Genomic DNA, 10,908 nt, shown 5'->3' with positions numbered 1-10,908 from the left:
TCTGTACAGTCACTTTTTGGAATATTCATTTATTTTCCATTTTTATTTCTTGAAATATAGTAAGTCAGGTTTTAAAAAGAACCTCTGCTGGATACCAGTATCTGCTGTATTTTATTTCTGCAGTTTTTTTCATGAGATCTTTTCTGTGTGTGTGTGTTCACTGTGCACTGCTTAAGTATTATGTGAAACAGTTCTTCCAGGTCTAGGATGAATGTTCCTTCTTTCAGAGAGAATTTTCTTCTACCATTTCAGGACCAAATTACCAAGTTCATGGCTCCATGTTCCCTGGACCATCCAAATCCAGATCTAAAATTCCTGGGGATTATGAGTCCACAGCCACATTTCTCAAGGAGGAGTTTCTCTCCTATTCTATTGACAAGTGTTCCTTTTGGTGCCAGAATAACATTCCCCTTCAGTACCCTGGATATGTGAGAGGGTAGATATATTGCAGGCTTTCTTTTACTCTGAAAGTGACATTGCTTCAATGGGGAAGACTGTTAGACTCCCCATCTTGGCCAGGCCCTGGGTATTGACCTCTGATTCCTGCATGCATGAAACTGCTAAAACCAAAGCACAAATCTGCATGGACAGTAAGTTCCTTCAGAATAAAAGCATCTTAGGTGCATCCATTGCCCGCTTACCTCTCTAGATTCTCTTGTTTTCTCAGATTTTGATGCATAATTTCCTTACTACCTTGAGAGCTCTACATTGATTTTTAAGGGGAAAAAGTTAATATTGTTTGCTAATATTTTTAGGTTCTTTGTGGAAGGGTTGAGAATAGAAAAAATAATACAACTTTAAAAAGAGGAGAGGTTTTCTTTTCTTCTAATGTCTGTGTCTTGGTAACAGAGAACTGCTGGTCCCACCAAATCGAGAAGTATTCACACCACTTCAGTTTCTTGGAAGAGTTTATATCGAATTGGCATATTTTCTTCCTTAAATGTTTGGTAGAATTCACCAGGGAAGCTATGTGTGTAGGAATATGTGCCTGAGATTTTCTTTGTGGGAAAGTTTTTAATTACAAATTCAATTTCTTTAATAGATACACATACATTTAGGTTATCTGTTTCTTCTTAGATGAGCTGTGGCAGTCTGACTTTCAAAGAATTCATCCGTGTCACCTAAATTGTCAGATTTATTGGCATAAAGTTGCTCATTCTTTTCATCCCATTGTAACATCTGAAGACTGCATTAGTGTCTCCTCTCTCATTCCAAATGTTGTTAACTTGTATCCTTTTTCTTTTTCTAATCAGTCTGGCTAGGGGCTTATTAATTCTTTCAAAAATTTTCCCAAAGAGACAAATTTTCCTGGATTTTGTCTATTGTTTGTATCTTCTATGTCTTCCATTTATTTATTTGGCCATGCTGTGCTGATGCAGGATCTTAGTTCCCTGCCCAGGGATCAAACTCAGGCCCCCTGCAGTGAAAGCATAGAGTCCAAACCTCTAGACCATCAGAGAAGTCCCACTGGTTGGTTCTTCTACTTATTTTGAGTTTGTCTTTTCATAATTTCTTATGGTAAAAGCTGAAGTCACTGAATTGAGGCCTTTCTTATTTTCTAACATAAATATTTAGCACTGTAAATTTCTAACTATAGAATTAGTTGCATCTAATGAATTTGATTGTGTTTTCATTTTCATTCAGTTAAAAATGTTGTCCTTCAGTTCAAATCCTTCTTGATTTCTCCTTTCACACTCAAACAATATGATCAATAATGCTTAAGTCTATACCTTTAACCATTATGCTAAACTGCTTTCACCATGTGATTCAAGTCAGGTAAGCACAGTAAGGGAAGATTTCACAGATGATGCAAGGTGAGTCCAAGCTTAGAAGAGGGCTAAGAGTTGGATAAATAAAATTGGGAAGAAATTTTCAATGTGGGGTATGGTGAAATACTGCTTGGAAAAGTATAGTGTGGGATGGTGGCGATGGTGTACAACAATGTAAATTGCTTAATGCCACTGAATTGTCAACTTAAAATAGTTAAAATGGTAACTTTTATGTTATGTGTATTTTACCGAAGTTTTTTAAAAGTATAGTGTACATGTTGATTCATAAGTGTAGGGGTAAATTAATCTGACAAAGTTAAAGTTTTATTGGGGGAGTAAATGTAATGAAGCTGTCTATGTTAATTTAGAACAAAGTAAGTATGAACTTTTAATTATAGTAGAAGGTCTTGGGGAATCATTGAAAATTTTGGAAGATGGAAAACATATGAAATTTGCAACTTCAATGTGTTAAGTTGTGCTATATGAGAAATTAACTGACGTGGAGCAAGGCTGGAGTCAAGAGAACAAATGCAACTCGGTTTGCACGCATCTGTGTTCAGTTGCTAAGTCATGTCTGACTCTGCAACCTGTGGACTGTAGCCCACCAGGCTCCCCTGTCCATGGGATTTCCCAAGCAAGAATACTGAAGTGGGTTGCCATTTCCTTCTCCAGGGGATCCTCCAGACCCAGGGATTGAACCCCTGTCTCCTGCAGCCGCAGGAGGGTTCTTTACCACTGAGCTATCAAGGAAGTCCTCAACTCAGTCTAGGTGTGTTCATATGTTCGTTTATCTCATTTACTGCAACAGAAGTTTTATAAGGTGGGTATTATTCTTCCCTTGCTATAGTCAAGGAAGCTAAGATTTATTCATGTGCATTAATACTAGTATATGGGTAAAAGTACAATAATTTGAAACCAGATCTCTTAACTTCAAATCTGGTGAGATGCATCAGCTCCGCTCAGTTTAGTCACTCAGTCACGTCCAACTCTTTGCAACCCCATGAATCGCAGCATGCCAGGCCTCCCTGTCCATCACCAACTCCGGGAGTTTACTCAAACTCATGTCCATCGAGTCAGTGATGCCATCCAGCCATCTCATCCTCAAAGACAGCAGAGATAACATGGACTTGAGAATCACACCTTTATTTGAATCCTGACTCTATCTTACTAGCTATGTGGCTTGCAGAAGATTAGCTGGTCTGAGTCTCAATTTTCTCATCTGAGAAAATGCGATAAAAATATTTATCTCCTAAAGGATTAGATTCTATATATAAATAGATAAGCCCAGTCATAGCACCCAAGAATTGCTTAATAATTCTTAATTCACTTTTTTCCTCCTTAGTTTCTGATTTTATCTGATATTTATTTGCAACATATATGAAGTGAAGTGAAAGTTGTTCAGTCATGTCCAACTCTTTGCAACACCTTGGACTTTACAGTCCATGTAATTCTCCAGGCCAGAATACTGGAGTGGTAGCCATTCCCTTCTCCAGGGCATCTTCCCAACCCAGGGATCAAACCAAGGTCTCCTGCATTGCAGGCAGATTCTTTACCAGCTGAGCCACCAAGGAAGCCCTTGCAATGTATATATGAGTCATTAAATTACTTATTGTTATCTAATGATATCTAAAACTTTTTATTTGTAAATTTAGTTTTTCTCACATTAAAAATGATATATTTTCATACATTAATCTCTTTCTGAATAGTAGAAAAGCACATTTTACTAATTAAAGGCACAAAATTTTAAAGAGAAATTATGAACAAGGTTTGGAAACTCATGTACATATTTATTTAACACCATTCATATCTTTAAGAAGGCTTTTGGAAACTTATTTAGAAAGCTGGAAAGTCTTTGAATACCAAGTGGTTTAACAGGAATTTTTTAATGAGTTAAGTGTAAAGGAATCAAAAACATATGAATTCTATTTTCTGTAAATAACACATGGTTTTGAAAACTGAAAATGTACTTGGAAAAAAATATCTCCTGTGCACAATTAAATTAAAACTCTTAAAGATAATGCTCCTCCAAATGAGGCAAGCTCCACTAAGATACTAGAGTATTGTCACTTGAAGTTCTGTCTGTCTAGAAGGAAAATACTGACCACAGCATATCTGACATGTTTGATTTTGTAGAGATAAAATCACTTTAGAGTGGTGTCCAAGGCTACATCTGATGAGATTAATTTTCATTTTCATAACAGGTAGAATTAATCATTTTCTTCTGGTGCAAGAGAGAAAATAATTGTTTTCATTGGCATAAATAGCTCATATGGGAGCAACTCTGGGATCTTGGACAAGAGAATAGCGGGGGTGGGAGTGAGTGAAATATTGTTGGTGAAATGTAGTACTACAATTTCCCAAGTATAATAATTTATTTTGTCAGAAAGGCAGGAAAACTAACTAGCTAAATTTTCATCAGAATATTAAAACCTTTTACTAACACATACCAAGTAATAAAACTGTCTCCAAATATTTCAGCTACTTTGTGCCTATAACTTCTTGTCTGTCTCTCTTTTCTAAGAAGGAAATAGCTACTACATTTGAGATCTAGATGAGGCAATCATAATTTTAACATCACCATCTTGGTTGGAAGCATCCAGTTTCTTCTTTTCGTATTCAGAAAAGTTTCTACTCATTTGAAGTAGTGGACATTGCCTTTATTATAAGTTTCAGTTTTCCTCTCCCCTAAGTTGGTAACCTCAGATATGCAGATGACACCACCCTTACGGCAGAAAGTGAAGAGGAACTCAAAAGCCTCTTGATGACAGTGAAAGCGGAGAGTGAAAAAGTTGGCTTAAAGCTCAACATTCAGAAAACTAAGATCATGGCATCCAGTCCCATCACTTCATGGGAAATAGATGGGGAAACAGTGGAAACAGTGTCAGACTTTTATTTTTTGGGGCTCCAAAATCACTGCAGATGGTGACTGCAGCCATGAAATTAAAAGACGTTTACTCCTTGGAAGGAAAGTGATGACCAACCTAGCTAGCATATTCAAAAGCAGAGACGTTACTTTGCCAACAAAGGTCTGTCTAGTCAAAGCTATGGTTTTTCCTGTGGTCATGTATGGATGTGAGAGTTGGACTGTGAAGAAGGCTGAGCACTGAAGAATTGATGCTTTTGAACTGTGGTTTAGAGAAGACTCTTGAGAGTCCCTTGGACTACAAGGAGATCCAAACAGTCCATTCAGAAGGAGATCAGTCCTGGGATTTCTTTGGAAGGAATGATGCTAAAGCTGAAACTCCAGTACTTTGGCCACCTTATGCGAAGAGTTGACTCATTGGAAAAGACTCTGATGCTGGGAGAGATTGGGGGCAGGAGGAGAAGGGGACAACAGAGGATGAGATGGCTGGATGGCATCACTGACTCGATGGACGTGAGTCTGGGTGGACTCCAGGAGTTGGTGATGGACAGGGAGGCCTGGCATGCTGCGATTCATGGGGTCGCAAAGAGTCGGACACGACTGAGCGACTGAACTGAACTGAAGATGGCAAAACTGACTATGATTTTTTGGTTATATAATGAAAAAAAAGCAGATAAAATCACTTTAGAATAAAGCATATGTTTGTGCAGTAAGTAGGCACTAATATATGACCAAATGGACACTAGTTAATAAAGTATAGAAGCCTTGAAAGAAGGAGACATAGAGATCAATGAAACAGAATTCAAAGTTCAGAGATAAACCCTCACATTTATGGTCAATTGATTTTCAACAAGTGTGCCAAGACAATTCAATGAGAAAGGAAGTCATTTCAAAAAAAAGATGTTGGGACAACTAGGTATCCACATGCAAAAAAATATAGTTGGACCCTTACCTTATAACATGTACAAAATTTAACTCAGAATAGATCAAAAGGATAAATGGATGAAGATCAGCTTGAAAATCAAAGCCTAATTGCCCTTAGCCATCCAAGAGCTCTGATGGAGATGTACAATAAGATTCATCTTGTTTTCATGCCTGCTCACACAATATCCATTTTTCAGTCCATGGATCAAAGAGTAATTTCAACTTTTGAATCTTGTTCTTTAAGAAATACATTTTGTAAGACTATTGCTTCCATTGCATTTCCTCTGGTGGATCTTTGCAAAGTAAATTGAAAACCTGGAAAATATTCACCATCCTAGATGCTATTAAGAACATTCGTGATTCATGGGAAGAGGTTTAAATATCAAAATATGCAGGAGTTTGGAATAAGTTGATTCCAACCCTCTTGGATGACTTTGAGGGGTTCGAGACTTCAATGGAAGAAATAACCACAGATGTGGTAGAAACAGCAAGAGAACTAGAAATGGAGCTGAAGATGTGACTGAATTGCTGATATCTCATGATAAAACTTAAATGGATGAGGAGCTGCTTCTTATGGATGATCAAAGCAAGTGGTTTCTTGAGATGGAAACTCCTCCCAGTAAAGAAGCTGTGAAGATTGTTGAAATGACAAGATATGCTTTAGAGTTTTGCATAAACCCCATTGATAAGGCAGTGGCAGTGTTTGGAAGAACTGAATCCAATTTTGAAAGAATTTCTACTGTGGGTAAAATGCTACCAAATAGCACTGCATGCAAGAGAACTGTTCCTAAAAAGAAGAGTCAATTAACACCACAAACTTCATTGTTGTCTTATTCTAAGAAATTGCCACAGCCACCCCAGCCTTCAGCAACCACCACCCTGATGAGTCAGTAGCCACCAACATTGATGTAAGAGCCTCCACCAGCAAAAAGATCACAACCCATTAAAGCCTCAGATGCTTGTTAGCATTTTTTAAACAATAAAGTAGTTTTTAACTAAGGTATGTACATTGTGTTTTTAGACATAATACTATTATACATTTACAGTGTAAAGACAACTTTTTTTTTATTATTGAAGTACAGTTGATTTCTTTACCATCTGAGCCATCAGCTTCCCAGGTAGCTCACCTGGTAAAGAATCTGCCTGCAATGCAAGAGACGCTGGTTTGATTCATGGGTCAGAAAGTTCCCCTGGAGGAGGACATGGCAACCCAGTCCAGTATTCTTGCCTGGAGAATCCCTATGGACAGAGGAGCCTAGTGGGCTATAGTCCATGGCGTCACAAAGAGTTGGACATGACTGAGCAACTAAGCACAGCACAGTCGGTTTACAATCTTGTGTTAGTTTCTGCTCTAAAGCAAGGTGATTCAGTTATACAATTACACACATATTCTTTTTCATATTGTTTTGCATTATGTTTCATTCAGTTCAGTTCAGTTGCTCAGTCATGTCCGACTCTTTTCAACCCCATGAATCGCAGCACGCCAGGCCTCCCTGTCCATCACCAACTCCCAGAGTTCACTCAAACTCAACGTCCATCAAATCGGTGATACCATCCAGCCATCTCATTCTCTGTCGTCCCCTTCTCCTCCTGCCCCCAAACCCCACCCCCTACCCCCCAGCATCAGAGTCTTTTCCAGTGAGTCAACTCTTTGCATGAGGTGGCCAAAGTACTGGAGTTTCAACTTTAGCATCATTCCTTCCAAAGAACACCCAGGACTGATCTCCTTGAGAATGGACTGGTTGGATCTCCTCGAAGTCCAAGGGACTCTCAAGAGTCTTCTCCAACACCACAGTTCAAAAGCATCAATTCTTCGGTGCTCAGCTTCATTACAGGGTATTAAATATAGTTCCCTGTGCTATACAGCAGGACCTTGTTGCTTATCTTATATGTAGTAGTTTGTATCTGCTAATGCCAGACTCTTAATTTATCCTTCTTTTACTTTCACTGAAAGTGAAAGTGTTAGTCATTCAATGGGGTCTGACTCTTTGCAATCCTATGGACTATAGCCTGCCAGGCTCCTCTGTCCATGGGCTTCTCCAGGCAAGAATACTGGAGTGGGTTGCCATTTTCTTCTTCATTTACTTGCACTAGGAAACCAAAAGAGTTCATGTGACTAGCCTTATTGCAATATTTGCTTTATTGCAGTGTTCTTGACCCAAATCTGCAATATCTCCAAAGTATGCCTATATATTCATACACTGCAATATTATTTGGCAATAAAAAGAAATGAAGTACTGATACATGCTACAACATGGATAAACCTTGAAAAGAAGGTCTATCTCTGTGTGTGTCTCTCTCAATCTCTCGATCTCTCAATCTCTGCTACAAGCAGCATTTCCAGCAGGGATAGAATGGCTGCAGCTCTGCCATATGGTATCACTGTGGATCCAGCTTCTTCTGGTGATCATGACCTCTCCTTTTGTCCTGCCAGCCTAGAAAAGGCAGCAGCTCCCCACAGTTGTTAATCTCTGGGTCACCCCACCTTCTGTTTGGCTAATCACTTCTTACATCAGTTGTATAAACAATTCCTTACATTAAATCCCCTCTGTTTTAAATGATTTTCTGCCTGGGTGAGCCTGGACTGATGCAGAGGGAGGTGGTGGATTAGCAAGAAGTGTTGGAATGAGGGCATATTTTGAGGCAGAAATTACAGGATTGAGGAGGGATTGGATATGGGGTATGAGAGAAGAGTTTAAAAATCAAAACAGAACATTTCCTGGCAACCTTCCCAATAAAGTGCTTCTCAGTCTTAGAAAAACTGCTGCTGCTGCTAAGTTCCTTCAGTCGTGTCCGACTCTGTGCGACCCCATAGATGGCAGCCCACTAGGCTCCCCCGTCCCTGGAATTCTCCAGGCAAGAACACTGGAGTGGGTTGCCATTTCCTTCTCCAATGCATGAAAGTGAAAAGTGAAAGGGAAGTCGCTCAGTCGTGTCCGACTCTTCGAGACCCCATGAACTGCAGGCTACCAGGCTCCTCCATCCATGGGATTTTCCAGGCAAGAGTACTGGAGTGGGGTGCCATTGCCTTCTCTGTTAGAAAAACTACACCATCATATACCCAATATCAAAGCAAATCTAAGTCTCAGCCTTAATTCATTGGATTCTTCCTCCAAGTCATCATAAAGTTTTATTCCAGCTTTTGTGACATGTGGGGACTTGCCTGGAATTATAAATATCTATGTGCATACCTCATCATACCTAATAAAAAACCTTAGAGTAGAAATAGAGCCAAATTCAGGCATCATTGCTAATTTCAGAAATTTCAGTGAACTTCACTAATACTGTGCTTTGAGAAAGAAACCAGATTCTGTAGTTAAATTAGACAACCTGTCCCCTGGACTATGGCCAAGACAGTCTCAGGGAGAGTAGGGAAGTACAGCAACCCAGGTTTTGCTACATCACAAAATGCTGTTGCTGAAGCCAGACCACTTTCAGATAAGGCTGAAACATGGGAGCTAAGGCATGCTTGAGAGGTCCTAGGAAAGTGGAAATTGATCACCAGTTACAAGGACTGAGGTCAGAAAGTTTCTATTTCCGTTTATTTGAGACTACTGAGAATGACAGTCCCTTGGACTGCAAGGAGATCCAACCAGTCCATCCTAAACGAGATCAGTCCTGGGTGTTCATTGGAAGGACTGATGCTGAAGCTGAAACTCCAATACTTTGGCCACCTGATGTGAAGAGCTGAGTCATTGGAAAAGACCCTGATGCTGGGAAAGATTGAGGGCAGGAGGAGAAGGGGATGACAGAGGATGAGATGGTTGGATGGCATCACTGACTCAATGGACATGAGTTTGAGTGAACTCTGGGAGTTGGTGATGGACAGGGAGGCCTGGTGTGCTGCGGTTCACGGGGTCACAAAGAGTAGGACACGACTGAGCAACTGAACTGAATTGCACCAAGAATGAAGACAATCTTTGGGAAGGACAAAGACTTCTCTGTTTATTAGCTGTGTGACCTAGGATAATGTTGTTAACCTCTCTGAGCTTCAGTTTGCTATCTATCAAAAACAAGGAAAGCATTACCTACCTTGCAAGACTGTTGTATTAAGTCATGGCATAGGCCTTAGAACATAGCACAAAGTATGCATTCATATTTCTTTTCTTCTCTTCCCTTTTGCTTCTCCCATGTGAGTAGCATTGTAGAGTAGATTATAACTATATCTGTAACTTTAGTATACTCTCAGTTAATAACTGTTAATCTTTAATAAGGAGTGTTGGGAAAAACTGGACAGCCACATGCAAAAGAATGAATCTGAACCACTGTCTTACATGATACACAAAAATTAACTCAAGCATATTAAAGACTTGACTATAAGACCTGAAAACATGAAATTCCTAGAAGAGAACAGAAAGCTCCTTGCTATTGGCAGGATTTGGGGGGGGTTGATAGAAAAGGAAAGGCAAAACTAAAAATAAACAAGTGGGACTACATCAAACTAAAAATTTCCTGCACAACAAAGGAAACCATCAACAAAATGAAAAGGCAACCAATGAAGTGGAAGAAAATATTTGCAAATGTATATGTCTAACAAGGGGTTAATCAAAAGTATATAAAAAACTTACATAATTTGATAACAGAAAAATAATCTGATTTTAAAGTGGGCAAAAGATCTGAAAAGACACTTTCCCAAAGAAGATATACGTATGGCACAGATAGATACATGAAAATATGCTCAACATCACTAATTATCAGGTAAATGAAAATATCATAATGATATCCTCTCACACCTGTTAGAGTGGCTCTGATCAAAAAGATAAGAAATAACAAGTGTTAGAGAGGATCTAGAGAAAAGGGAACCCTTCTGCACTGTTGGTGGGACTGTAAATTGGTACAGCCACTATGGAAAACCGTATTGAGGTTCCTCAAAAATTTAAAAATAGAACCACCATTGGTCAGAATATTCCACTTCTGGGTATTTATCTGAAGAAAATAAAAAGCTAATTTGAAAAGATCTAGCACCCCCATATTCATTGCAGCATTATTTATAACAGCAGGACATGCAAGCAACCTAAGTGTACAGCAACAGATGAATGAATAAAAAATGTGATGTATATATATATGTGTATACACACACACACACACACACACACATTATTTGGAATACCTGTCAGCCATAAAATAAAAAAGGAGAAAATCTTGCCATTTGCAACAATTTGGATGGGTCTTGAGGAACTTGCTAAGTGAAATGAGTCAGACAGAGAACAGCAAATACTCTATGATCTCATTGATATGTGAAGTCAAAAAGCAAAACCAAAACCAAAATAGGACAAACAAAAAAATGAGTCCATGGATATAGAGAATAGGTTGGTAGCTGCCTGAGGTAGGAGATGGGAGAAATGGGTGAAG

This window comes from Bos indicus x Bos taurus, chromosome 10 (assembly GCF_003369695.1).
Source record: "Bos indicus x Bos taurus breed Angus x Brahman F1 hybrid chromosome 10, Bos_hybrid_MaternalHap_v2.0, whole genome shotgun sequence".
NCBI classification, from domain to species: Eukaryota; Metazoa; Chordata; class Mammalia; order Artiodactyla; family Bovidae; genus Bos; species Bos indicus x Bos taurus.
The sequence above is the reverse complement of the archived record's forward strand: the minus strand, read 5'-3'. Positions refer to the sequence as shown.